The sequence below is a fragment of the Ziziphus jujuba genome, chromosome 8 (genome assembly GCF_031755915.1).
Source record: "Ziziphus jujuba cultivar Dongzao chromosome 8, ASM3175591v1".
NCBI classification, from domain to species: domain Eukaryota; kingdom Viridiplantae; phylum Streptophyta; class Magnoliopsida; order Rosales; family Rhamnaceae; genus Ziziphus; species Ziziphus jujuba.
Genome location: NC_083386.1, coordinates 3,499,394 through 3,512,837, shown reverse-complemented (window position 1 = coordinate 3,512,837; position 13,444 = coordinate 3,499,394). Strand labels below are relative to the sequence as shown.

At 36.3% G+C, this 13,444-nt stretch overlaps 1 long non-coding RNA gene across 2 annotated transcripts in view; it reads right to left on the bottom strand.

Annotated features, from left to right (window-relative positions):
• The window catches only part of LOC132805111 (uncharacterized), a 32,042-nt gene extending 18,598 nt beyond the window's left edge, over window positions 1–13,444 (bottom strand). The window contains exons 1-3 of one of the 2 annotated variants that reach the window (XR_009640444.1): window positions 13,054–13,444; window positions 12,881–12,941; window positions 11,438–11,648 (exon numbers count right to left, since the gene is read on the bottom strand). This is a non-coding gene — a long non-coding RNA (uncharacterized LOC132805111). Of the gene's footprint in view, window positions 1–11,437; window positions 11,649–12,880; window positions 12,942–13,053 lie in introns of those variants that run through there. The other variant, XR_009640445.1, reaches the window with a different exon arrangement.

Here is a 13,444-nt window from a genome sequence, read left to right as displayed (position 1 = left end):
GGCAGAACCTCCCCTAAGGGTTGGACTTACCACAAATTTCCTGCACTGAAAACGCACTTCTATATTCATCCCCTTATTCCTCCCTCAATACTACAATTTAATTCCACAGATTTACAGCACTCCAAATGAATAACAGTAAATCAGTGCATAATTAATAACTAAATGTCCAATACTGTATACAGAGTATTATACAAATAAATGTGGAATAATACAATATCAGATAAAGAAGTAATACAAGATGAAAAGTAAAAAGGTAAGAAATGCTTCTTGGACTTTCGGCAGTGAACTGAGACGTCGGGCTCGCCCCGGACGATCAACGTCTCCCAACCTGGATCTAGGGGAACGAAATTTAAAAATATGAGATGCTAGTTATCTCAGTAAGTGATCCTATCTACTGTACAATTATAAAACATCGATACTTATGGCACATTTGATTAATTGGGAATAAATAAGTAAATAATTAATAATTAATTGAAAATGATATTTTCTCTCAAAACCCTCACTATTCACTCTGTTGGAAAGGCTTCCCTTTTAAAACATTTTCCAAAATCCAATATTCATATGCCCAAAATCCAGGAATCATTAATTTAATAAATAATAATTAAATGATGCGAATATAAATAAAAGGTAATAAAATAAAATAAATAATTTTAGAACACTTTAGGGTTTGAAATTTCTATCTGAAAATTTATACTTGACGCACCACACCATATTCCAGTGATGCCCTCCGATACCCAGCATCCCGAGCACCGACTAGCGGGGAGGTTAAAGAGAGAAACTTGCATATGGCGCTTCGGCGTCCCGACAGCACCGCTGCTGAAACCGTCATCCCGGCCACGGAGGGGGGCGGCTGATGTGCAATATATAAGACTTGTCTGCCCTCGGTCCAATGGCAACTCACAGGAGACATAGTAACTTGCGCGCTAATCCACATATACAACCAGAACACCAATACTATAAGAGTGCGTCTAAAACCAATTATCAATTTTTTTTTATTACTGTACCGATTTTCCAAAAATCACTGTGGGAATTATACCATTTTTCAAATTCACCATCCCACATTTTCCTTTAACATTTCTGGCACGAAACCATCGATAACAATATACAAATAATTTTTCTCGTATCACAAAGTCCATCAAATAATATTCCACGGGCATAATTATCAAATTTGAAACCACCAATTTAAACAAATATTTTCCTTAAAATATTTAAACCAATCATGCCCAAAAATAATATAAAAATCCAGATACAATTAATTAATGAAAATACCTTACTCATGCATAATAATACAATTAAATCACAATAATAATAATCGGGAATTTCTTAATAACCCAAAATTTCGTTTAGCATCAATGGGTATATATATATATATAATATTTTTTCCACAATTATATTTAAATTCTACCACATGAGCATAATTCTAGATATCAAATTAACACCAAATAAACATAATTAATCACCCCAAAATAGTTTTAAAGGTGGGTCACTCACCTGGAGCATGCAATTAACCTAAGATCCTCCATGGGATCAATTCCACGACGCACATGTTCTCCTAGAACAATAATTCACACAACTCAATTAAATTAATATTTTATTCGGGTAAATAATACCCGGTATCCGGGGGGTTAAACACAAACGTCAACCAAAATTGACGAGTAATATACCGAATCGAAGCTTGAGTGACGAGGATTACGAATCCGGTCTTACTTCTCAGAGATCAGACCCGAGGTGGCCGGAATCTCGCCGAAAAGCTTTCAGGATTCAACTTTTTGATTCTCTCAAACCGTTGCGAATTGGAGGAAAAGGACACCGGATCTGGGTTTAGGTGGTCGGAATTAGTCTATAAGGACCGGCGGTGCAACTGGGTACTCGCCGGAATAGTGATTTCTCCGGTGAGCCGTCGCGGTCATCGGCAACTGTCACCGGTGGCGGTGCGTCCGGTGGCCGATGGCTGAGATTTTTGGGAGTTTTGTAGATCGAACGGAGAGGGTTCCAACGGGACCCGCGATGAGGCAAACGGAGGCCGAACGGCGAAGAGATCTGGGTTTGAAGATTTTCGGCCCCTCGCCGGAAAATACTCTTATCCTGGTGCGTCGGAGGTCCGATAACCGTGAAATTTGGTGGGCTGGTCAGAAATGAGGAGGTGGTGAAGGGTGATTGGTGCGTGTGCCCTGAAAATGGCCAGAAATGGGTCAAACGGTAATGGCCGATGGTGGAGGGGAAAAATTGCCGTCGCCGGAAAACGCTCCAATCCGAGCGCGTCGCCGGTCGGTTGGCCATGAAATTTTAGGGCTGGTCAGGAATGGAGAGGCACTCCCGCCTGGTCGGTGCGTGTGGCAAGGTTCGGCCGGAAAAGTTGATAACTTCGGCGGTCGGTGGTTCTCTCTCTCTCTCTCTCTCTCTCTCTCTCTCTCTCCTCCGTCTCTTTCTCTCTCCTCCCCCACCGTTTTACCAAAATAAAAGCCACCGTGGGTGACACTGTTCACCCACATGGACCTCTCAGATGTTGACACGTGGCATCACTGTTCACTTAAGCCAGATATATTAAAATATTATGGTATTCGAAAAACTTCACATATCCATAACTTTTTAACCCGATGTCCAAATTAAGCGTGCCGCTAGTCTATGAACGCGTATCGATGAGCACTTTACAACCATACAAAAGTTAAAGCAAAATTCTACAACCATAAAAAGTTAACTCCCAGCACATTTTGGACAGTTTGCACCTCGACTTGTTTTGCCCATAACTTTCAAACCGTAGCTCCGTTTTCGACATGCTACTAGTCTATGAACTCATGCCAACGTGTACTTCGTAACGGTACCTCAATCAACATAGAATTCCATCCGAGTCAAAAAGTCAACTTTTGACCCCTACGGTCAACGATCAACGGTCAACGGTCAACCTCGGTCAAAGTTGGAAAATTTCCGTTGTACTTTGGGACGGGGTGTTACATTAGTGCACAGGTGGGTGTGAGTAGCGCGCAGTTGATTTATGGAGTTGTCCTGTGGTTGCCATTGGATGAGGGTAGGCTGCCCCTTCATGGCTGGGACGCTTGGTATCAACGGCACGGTGGGACGCCACGCAACCGTATGCCGGTTTCTATCTTTAACCTCTTGTCTGGCGGTACCTTGGGACGCTGGGTACTGTTAGCGCCACTGGCATATAGTGAGTGCATCAAATGATTTTCAGAACATGGATTTCAAAATAAATATTTTGAAATTGTATTTAAATTAAGAATATATTTAATATTGTTTTTATTATTTATTTCAAATGGAGGTTTTAATTTGATTTAATTTTTTCTTTGCTTAATTATTCAATAAATTGATTTATTTTAATTATTTACTTGTTTCATGAATTGTTTTAATGTGAGTTTTATTAATATTTTGGTATTAATTGTTATGACGTGCATTAATTATTTAGTAATTGTTACAATTATTTTTATTTCAATTTATTTTATTATAAATTTGGATTCTTGAATTATCGTATTTTATTAGAAAACTATTGACTAATTGTTTTCCCTAGATTTTCGGGGCATACAAATAGCGGGTTTTGTAAAACGTTTTAAAAAAGAAAACTTTTCCAATTGAGTGAATCGTGAGGGTCTTAAGGGAAAATATTATTTTTAACTACATATTATTTATTTACTTATTTCCTATTAATCAATTAACTAAGTTATTTATCCTTTTATTATTATTATTATTGTATAGTAGATTGGGTTTCTCACTGATATGATTAGCATCTCATGTTTTTAAATTCCGTTCCTTTAGGCCCAGGTTAGTCGACATTGATTGTCCGGAATGAGTTCGACGTCTTGGTTCGTTGCCGAAAGTCCAAGAGGCTTGTCCTTTCTTTTTTATCTTGTATTATTTCTTTTTATCTTATATCGTATTAAATTTCATATTCAATTGTAGTGGATAATGCTCTGTATACTGATTGGACACATATTTACTGAATCATATATTGATTCCCTGTCATTTATTTGAAGTCCTGGAAAATTGTGGTAATAAATTGTAGTAAGGTGGGAGGAATAAAGGGATGTTTCTAGAAGTGTGTTTTTCTGGGCAGGAAATTTTGTGGTAAGTCATACCCTTAGGGGAGATGCTGTTGGATTTTCCATTGGAAAATTCGGTGGTATTTTCCTGAGATGAAGGCTTGTCTAGGGTTCCGTTAGAGAAAGAAGGAATAAGTGGTTGGGGCAGCACCGGCACAGATGCAACCTGTGGCTGTGGCGACAACTAGCTTTTGGTGATGACGGCAATGTTGTTGATGCAATGACGACTGGCTCTTGGTGGCGACGACAATGGTGTAGCTACGGTGATGAGTAGCTTTTGGTGGCTATGGCAATGGTGTTGGTGCAACGACGACTGGCTTTTGGTGGTGACTGTAATGGTGTTTTTCGAAAGGGAAAGCCCTAGCCTAAGTTTTGAAAGGGAAAGGGAAAGCAAGCAAAAATAAAAATATAGTAAAGGGTATTTTGGTCCAGATGAGTTAAAAGTTGGTTATTTTTTTAAAAAAAATAAAAATTTTGTTATTTTTCAAGAATAGATTTACGGGGTGGTTAGTGTAACATCCCGTCCCAAAGTACATCGGAATTTTTATACATTGACCAAGGTTGACCGTTGACCCAGTGGGTCAAAATTTTGACTGTTGTTCTGGATGGAAATTTGCCTTGATCGGGGCACCATTTCAAAGTACGTATCGTCCCGAGTTCATAGATTAGTAGTACGTCAAAATTGGAGCTACCGTTTGAAAGTTATGCACAAGGCAAGTTGCAGTCCAAGTTGTCCAAGGGTGCCAAGTTTGACTTTTTATTTATGTAGAATTTTGATTTGACTCTTGTATGGTTGTAAATTACTCATCGATATGAGTCTATAGACTAGCGGCACGCCTAATTTGGACACCAGGTTAAAAAGTTATGGACTCGCAAAGTTTTTCAGATATAGTATTATTTTATACTATTTTTAATCAAATGGTGTTATTGTGAAAAATATGTGCCATGTATCAAGCCCTCATCCTGTCCCATCAATGCACAGTGGCATCCATGGGATGGCTTCTTATTAGCTCAAATCCATGTGTGAGCCATGTGACCGGAGAGAGAGAAAGAGAGAGAGAGCGGGGACGAGAGATAGAGAGAGAAGCCACCACCCACGGCCACCCTCCGTTCACTGTCCTCTGCCCCTTTAAACCATACACGTGCCTGACCACCACCTTGCTCCTTCCATTTTCGGCCAGCCCGCCAAATCTCGCAGCCACCCGACCACCGACGTACCCAGATCGAAGCATTTTCCGACAACGGCGTCGAAAACTTCCCACTTAGATTTCTTTCTGATCCAGCCTCCATTTACCTCACTGCCAGTCCCATCCATTCGCCCATCCTCCGATCTACATTTCCTCCAAAAATCACCACCAGTGACCACCGGAGGCGCTGCCGGCAGTGACGGGTTCTTGTGACCACGGTGGCTCATCAGGAAATCAACTTTCCGACGAGTTTCCAGTTGCACCACCCATCCTTTCCCAGTAGTTTTGACCCCCTAAACCCAGATATGAGGTCGGTTTACTCCAACTCGTGATGGTTTGTGAGATCCGAGGATCCAAAATCCGACACCTTTCCGATGAGATTCCGGCCACCTCGGGTCCGATCTCCAGAAAGTAAGACGAGATTCATAATCCTCGTTTCACAAGCTTCGATTTAGTATATCACTTGTAAATTTTGGTTGTCGTTTGTGTTCGCTCCCCGGGTACCCATTTGGGAGTTACCCGATTAAAGTATTAAAATAATTAGTTTTGTGTATTGTGGATATTTTAGGTGCACGTGTGGGTAGTGGAGGTGATCCTGCAGAGGATCTCAATTGATACACGTGCTTGAGGTGAGTGACCCACCTTTAAAACTATTTTGGGGTAATTAATTATATTTATTTTATGTTAATTTGATATTTAAAAAATATGCTCATGTGGTGGAATTTTTATAATTGTAGTAAATTGTATTATCAATTTCGATGATTTCTTTTATATATATATATATATGCTTATTGATGCTAAATGAAAATTTGGTTTACTAAGAAATTCTTGATTATTATTATTGTGATTTAATTGAATTTATTATGCATGAGCAAGGTGTTTTCATTTAATTAATTGTATTTGGATTTTAATATTATTTTTGGGCATGATTTGATTTTAAATATTTCAAGAAAAAATGTTGGTGCTTTCAAATTATATAATTATGCCCTTGAAATATTATTTGATTGATTTTATAATTCGGGAAAAGTTATTTGTATATTATTATTGGTGGATTTATGCTGGAGATATTAAAGAAAAAAATGTGGGATTGTGAATTTAAAAAATGGTATGATTCTCACAGTGAGTTTTGGAAAAATTGTTATTTTTAAAATAATATGGTTATTTGTTTTAGACGCACTTATACAGTACTGGTGTTCTGTACTATGTATGTGGATGAGCGCTCAAGTTATAATATCTCCCGTGAGTTGCCATCGGACCGAGGGCAGGCAAGTTTGATATTGGCGATAAGCCACCCCCCTTCCATAGCTGGGTTGACGATTTAAGCAGCAGTTCTGTCGGGATGCCGAAGCGACCGTATGCAAGTTTCTCTCTTTAAACTCCCGTCGAACGGTACTCGGGACGTTGGGTATAGTAGGGCATCACTGGTATATAGTGTGGTGCATCAAGTATTATTTTTTAGATATAAATTTCAAATCCTAAAGTTTTTAAGCAGCATTTAAATTAAATGTATTTAATTTGTTTTATGACCTATTTCCAATTAGTATTTTCTAAAATGTATTTATTCATATTTTATGTCACTTATTTTAAATTAACGTTTTTTTTTAAATGCATATTGCCATAAAAATATTATAATTGGCTGAATATTTCAAAATGAATATTATAATATTTTTACCATTTATTTTATATGATTGTTTGTAATTATATAAATTATATTTTTGATACTGTTTATTTTAGTTTATTAAAACAAATGTTATGAATTATATATTGAATTTTACTTTTATATTATATTTTTTTAATGCCAGTACTCTAAATTTATTTTATTATATTTTATTCGTATTTGAATTATTTAAATTTTTATTAAATTAATTATTCCTTGATTTTTGGAGCATAAAATATTGGGTTTTGCAAAAATGTTTTCAAAGGGGAATTTTTCCAACGGAGTGAATGATGAGGGTTTTGAGAGAAAATATTATTTTCAATTAGTTATTAATTATTTACTTATTTATTCTTAATTATTCAAGTGTACTATGACTATTGTTGCTATTATAATTGTATAGTAGATAAGGTCACTCACTGAGATGATTGACATCTCATATTTTTTTAAATCCGTTCTCTTAGGTACAAAGATTGGTAGACGTTTGTTCTGACCGAGCTTGACCTTCGTTGCTATCGTATTTCGAGGAGTTCTCTTTCTTTTCATTTATTTCTATTGTAATATTTCTTTCCATCCTTTGTTGTATAACTTTGATACTTAATTGTACCCTATGATGCTTTGTATACTGTATTGGATATATTTTATTAAATACTGCATTAGTTCCCTGTTTTATAGAAGTGCTGATTATTGTGGAATTAAATTGTAGTAAGGTGGAGGAATAAGGCGGTATATATATAAAAGTGTGTTTTCAGTGCAGGATTTTCCATTGCAGGATCCGATAGGGTTTTCCTGATATCAGAACTTGTCTAGAGTTCCGGTGAGAGATCTTGGACGGATCCTGATAGTTAGTTTTAAAAAAAAACCCTAATAGCAAACCTTTGCCCAATCAATATACCTAACCCACCTTTAAATAACGTAGAAAAGATTGATTAAGCCCATAACAAAATAAAATGGATCCACAGCCCACACCAAGTGCTCTTCCAAATCTTAAAATATAATATTTACATATAATAAATTAAAAGATTCTTACTTTACAGTTTAATAAAAGCGAATTAATAGTATACAATTGTTTTAAAAATGCATCATTATAATTTTTATTTATTTTTAACAAAAAACTAATAAAGTATAATGTGTTTTTAAGTATGTTAATTCCAATAATTTTAAATATGTTTAATATTTTATATAGTATTTTTTATATAGCGGAAAAGTATTTATAGAAACGCCTTTGAGGCAGCCTTATAAACAATGGAACACCTCATTTTATGCTTTTGTTTTTTAAAGCATTGACTATAAGTATAAACAATTAAATTTATATATGTTACATTTTTAATACATATATGAAAATATATTTTAAAATTACACATAAAACCAAAAGAAATGATAAGGGGAATATTTTAATTCTAATAGCCTATCATAATTTAATTGGAATTGTTTGACAGAATGAGACAAATACAAGAGAGAGATTTCATTTTTTCACGACAAAATATAGATGATGTATGGTTGCATGGTGATGAGGCTGTTTTCTCATTTCAATATATATATAGAAGACTAAAAACAAAAAGGCATGAGCTGTAGGCAGGGTTGTTTTAAATTTTTTTTCTTTTTTCCCATAGGTGTATTTAAAGAACTAAAAGCCACTCCAAATGAAAAGAAAATAGTAACTGTATATTTTTTAACTGATTCCAAAAACTTATCATATTAAACTTTATATTATTTTCCATTAAAAAAAGTTCAAATATTGTATCATTTAAAAATAAAACATAGCTTTATATATATATATATATATATATATATATTTAAAAATAAAACATAGTTATATTGATATATATATATATATATAATTAGGCTCTTAACAAGCCAATCTTGTAATTTTACCATCATAATGTTTTTAAGTTTTAAATTGTTTTAAAATATGAGATTTAAAAATATATTTATGGTTAATCAATTTTAATAGATTTTATTTTTTTAATTGAATTTTAATATATCAATATTTATATTTTGATTATTAATCAATTTTTAAAATTTTAATTTTTAATGTGATTTAAAAATTAATAAAAGAAAATTCATTGCCAAAATCAACGTTCCATCTTGTAACACCCCGTCCCGAAGTACATCGAAAATTTCTCAAATTTGACCAAGGTTGACCGGGTTTGACCGTCGTTGACCGAGAAGGGATCAAATATTGACCTTTTACTCCTGATGGAATTTCACATTGACCAAGGTACCGTTAAAAAGTACACATTGTCATGAGTCCATAGACTAGTAGCACGTCAAAAACAGAGCTACAGTTTGAAAGTTATGAGCAAAACAAGTTGAGGTCCAAATTGTCCGAGGGTGCCGGAGTTGACTTTTTGTTCATGCAAAATTGAGCTTTGACTCATGCATGGTTGTGAAGTACTCGTCGATACGAGTTTATAAACTAGCAGCACGTCCGATTTGGACATGTGGTTTGAAAGTTGCAGAGCTGTGAAGTTTTTTCGAGACAGTATTTACTATTCATGAATCTATATCTGTGTGAACAGTGGTACCACATGTCAAAAAAATGGACCCACCTGTGAATGCATAGTGGCACCCACGGGAATTTACACTAGCTGAGAAGGAGAGGGAGGAGAGAGAAGAAGAAGGAGGAGAGAAAAAGAGAGAGAGAGAGAGAGAGAGAGAGAGACAGAGAGAGAGAGCTAGAGAGAGAAACCCAACTGGCCAACCTCCGTTCACCCATTTCCAACCACCAGAATAGTACACACATCACCCTAGCTTGAAGCCCACCTGAAAACTGACCGGCCAGCCAAAAATCAAGGCCAACCGACCGTCGACGGGCCTGGATCGAGACTTTTTCCAGCAGCGGTGCCGATTACTTCAAACCCAAATTTCTCTCCATTCAGACCTCCATTTGCCTCACCGCCGGTCCCGTTGAGTCACCCATTCCCCAATCTACCTTCCTACCAAAAATCACGACCAGTGGCCACCGGACGGGCCGCCGGCGATGGCGGATTCCGGAAACCACGGCTGCTCGTCGAGAAATCGACTTTCCGGCAAGTTTCTAGTTGTACCGCCCATTCTTTTCCAATAATTCTGACACTCTGAACCCAAATCTGGTGTCCACTTTCCTCAATTCTTAACAGATTGTGAGAATCGAAGGCCTAAAATCCGAGAACTTTCCGACGAGATTCCGTCCACCTCGGATCCGATCTTCGGGAAGTAAGACCAGATTCGTAATCCTCATTTCACAAGCTTCGATTTGGTATATTAATCACAAATTTTGGTTAATGTTTGTGTTAAACCCCCCGGGTACGGGGTATTATTTACCCAAATAAAATATTAATTTATTTGACATTGTGTAATATTGTTGTTTTAGGAGCACGTGTGCATCGTGGAATTGATTCCATGGAGGATCTTGGGTTAATTGCATGCTCGTGTTGAGTGATCCACCTTCAAAACTATTTTGGGGACTATTAAAAATATATATTTTGTGTTATTTGAAATTATGGAAAATAAATATGTCGATATTGAGAGGAATTGATATTTAAAATTTATAATGCCAAATTATGATTAATTAATATATGTAATGTCACCAAACTATATTTTGGGATTGTGAAAAAAAATATATATATATATATATATATATATATTTATATATGGTGCTAATTGAATTGATGAAAAATGTGCTATATATGTTTAATATTGAAGAGATTGTTATTTGAGCTTATGATGATGATTTATGTTGACTTAGTGCATGTATTGCATCAAAAATTATATTTTGGGTTTTTAAATAAATTATGTCTTAAATTCTTATTAAATTTATTTTTGAATTTATGATGCCAAAAGTTTATTGATTTAAGCATATATTGCATGGAATTCATATATTTGGTTTTAAAGAAGTTCAGGATTTAAATTATGATCGATTATTGTTAAATTTATATTATAGAATTAATTGCGTATAATAAATGTACTTATGTGGATTTAAGCAAATATGAAATTTATGTGATTTTGATATAAATTGATTTTAAGATTTTGAGAAAAAATAATTGTACTAAAGTATTGAGTTCAAAATCCATATTTATGCGTTTGATTATTTATGGATCAGGTTTTTATGGTATTGAAGATTGTTATATTTAAATGGATGGACTTGAAATTGGTGAATTTTAAAGTGCTGGATTTATGATGAGGATTAAAGAAAAAATGTGGGATTGTGGATTTGAAAAATGGTATAATTCCCACGGTGAGTTTGCAAAAATTGTTATTTTTTTAAAAAATAATAAGGTTATTTCTTTTAGACGCACTTATACAGTACTGGTATTCTGTACTATGTATGTGGATGAGCGCGCAAGTTATTGTCAGGACCCGTCCAGAATTCCTTCCCCGGAACCCTAGACAGCCCTGATCCCAGGGAAACCCTACCGGACCCTCCAACGGAAAATCCGACAGAGTCTCCCCTAAGGGATTTACTTACCACAAACTACCTGCACTGAAAACACACTTCTATAAACATCCCCTTATTCCTCCCACAACTACAAATTGTTCCACAAATTTCAGCACTTCAAAAATAAAACAACAGCAGCAACCCAGTGCATAAAAACAACGACACGTCCAATACAGTATACAGAGCATTATACGACAAATGTGGAATTTATAAAAATAACAGATAAAGAAGCAATACAGGATAGAGAGGAAAAAGGGAAGAAAAACTTCTTGAACCTTCGGCAACGAACTGAGACGTTGGGCTCGCCCCGGACAATCAACGTCTCCAACCTGGACCTAGGGGAACGGAATTTAAGAGTGTGAGATGCTAATCATCTCAGTGAGTGACCCTAACTACTATACACCTTTAATATTAATAATATAAAAATAAAGGAATTTAATTAAGCAATACCGAACAATTAAATAAATAAATAAATAAATATTTAAAGTAATAATTTCTCTCAAAACTTTCACTATTCACTCTGTTTGAAATGTTCCCCTTTTAAAACATTTTCACAAAACCCTTGTACGTACTTCCCAAAAACCAAGGAACTAAACGAATTAATAAACAACAAATAAACAAATAAATAAATACCCCAAATATAAATATTCTGTAATAAATTATAATAAATAATTTTTTTTTTTGAACACCTTTGGGGTTTTAAACTTTAATTGCAATTTACACCGACAATTACACCTGACGCACCACACCATATACCGGTGATGCCCTCCGATACCCAGCGTCCCGAGCACCGACTGGCGAGAGGTTAAAGAGAGAAACCTGCAGTGGTCACTTCGGCGTCCCGACAGTACCAACTGCTAAAAACCATCAACCCGGCCAAGGAGGGGGGCGGCTGTGCACAACAATAACCTTGCCTGCCCACGGTCCAATGGCAACTCACGGGTGAAGTAATAACCGTGCGCTAAACCAGATAATAACCGCGCACTACCACGTGTCCATACACCATACACCAGAACACCAATACTGTGTGAGTGCGTCTAAAAATAAACAATAATAACCAACCGTACCGTTTTACAAATTACCGTGGGAAGTATACCAAATTTTCACAAAACACCATCCCACATATTTTTATTCAACAACCCGGTACGAAAACATCGATAATCAACAAACCACAATTTTCCTCGAAATACGAGATGCAACCATAAAAATACCGCGGGCATAATTTATAAAATATAACCAAATATTTTCGTAAAATATTTAACCCAATTATGCCCAGAAAATCAAATTTAAAACCACGTACAAATACCACCAAAATTCACTTTGCTCATGCATAATAAATTAAACAACAATATAATTCATAATTAAATCACCATAAAATAATAATCGGGAATTTCTTAATGATCCCAAAATTTCCATTTATTACCAATGGTAAATATATATATAAAATAATATTTTTCCCGATTATATTTAAAATACACCACATGAGCACAATTTTACAGATACCAAATTAATACCACATAAATACAATTAATTACCCCGAAAATATTTTTAAAGGTGGATCACTCACCTGGAGCACGCAATTAACCTACGATCCATCACGGGATCAATTTCACGACTCACCGGTGCTCCTAGAACAAAATTCATAGACAGTCAAATAAATTAATATTTTAATCGGGTAAATAATACCCGGTACCCGGGGGCTCAAACACAAACGTTAACCAAAATGGTCGAATGATATACCGAATCGAAGCTCGTGGAACGAGGATCACCAATCCGGTCTCCGTCGACCCCAATTCCGCCGGAGGTGGCCGGAATTTGGTCGGAAAGGTTCGGCCGGTGTTCACTTCCCCATATCTCGCAAACCGCTTCGAATTTCTGGGATTGGAGGCCATTTTTGGATTCAGAGGACCCAAAATAGGGGGATAGGAGGCTCAATTGGGAGTGGGCTGGCCGGAAAACACAAGAAAAGAGGAGAGAGAAACTTGGCCGGCCGGCGGCTTCTCCGGCCCGATCGGCGCGCGTCCGGCGGTGGCTGGCCGTGAAACTTGGCGGCCAAGCTCGCGAGGTGGCGGGCTTCCTTGGTGGCTGGCGCGTGAGGGCTATGGGTGGTCGGAATTCAAAAACACGGGAG